This window comes from Myotis brandtii, unplaced genomic scaffold, assembly GCF_000412655.1.
Source record: "Myotis brandtii unplaced genomic scaffold, ASM41265v1 scaffold274, whole genome shotgun sequence".
NCBI lineage: Eukaryota > Metazoa > Chordata > Mammalia > Chiroptera > Vespertilionidae > Myotis > Myotis brandtii.
In genome coordinates, this window is record NW_005360425.1 from 3,178,499 (window position 1) to 3,178,909 (window position 411).

The window sequence follows — 411 nt, forward strand, 5'->3', positions numbered from 1 at the left end:
CCCACCCCCACCCTCGGGGGCTGCCTGGGTGTGTGGGAGGGGGATCTGGGGCAAACGCGGGAGGTCGCTGAGATCAGTAGGGAGGGGGTCGGTGAAGTCAGTAGGGTGATCACTGGGAAGGAGACCGCTGGGGAAGGACGACCATAGACACCCACTTTCTTCCCCACGCGGCCCTCTGCTCCCACGCCCTTCAGCGCCGCCGCCAGGCGGGCCTTCTCCTGGGCTCCAGGAGGGCATCCCTTTTCCCCACCGGGCGTCCCCGCCCCGCTGCCCCAGGCGGAAAGGCGACACATCCTCTGCGGGTCACTCGGCTGCATTTGGCCCGGGGCTCGCGTTCGGCCACTTTCCTTCTCTCCTCCGCGGCCACTCCCCCTCGCCTCGGGACCACTTGGTCTGCGCCGCCTGCATTGT

At 68.9% G+C, this 411-nt stretch overlaps 2 protein-coding genes across 2 annotated transcripts in view; both read left to right on the forward strand.

Annotated features, from left to right (window-relative positions):
- Positions 1–411, forward strand: part of LOC106726488 (chromosome unknown open reading frame, human C1orf122) — a 23,195-nt gene that overhangs the window by 9,987 nt on the left and 12,797 nt on the right. The window lies entirely within an intron of this gene.
- The window catches only part of MANEAL (mannosidase, endo-alpha-like), a 6,900-nt gene that overhangs the window by 242 nt on the left and 6,247 nt on the right, over positions 1–411 (forward strand). The gene's annotated exons all lie outside the window — the stretch shown is intronic.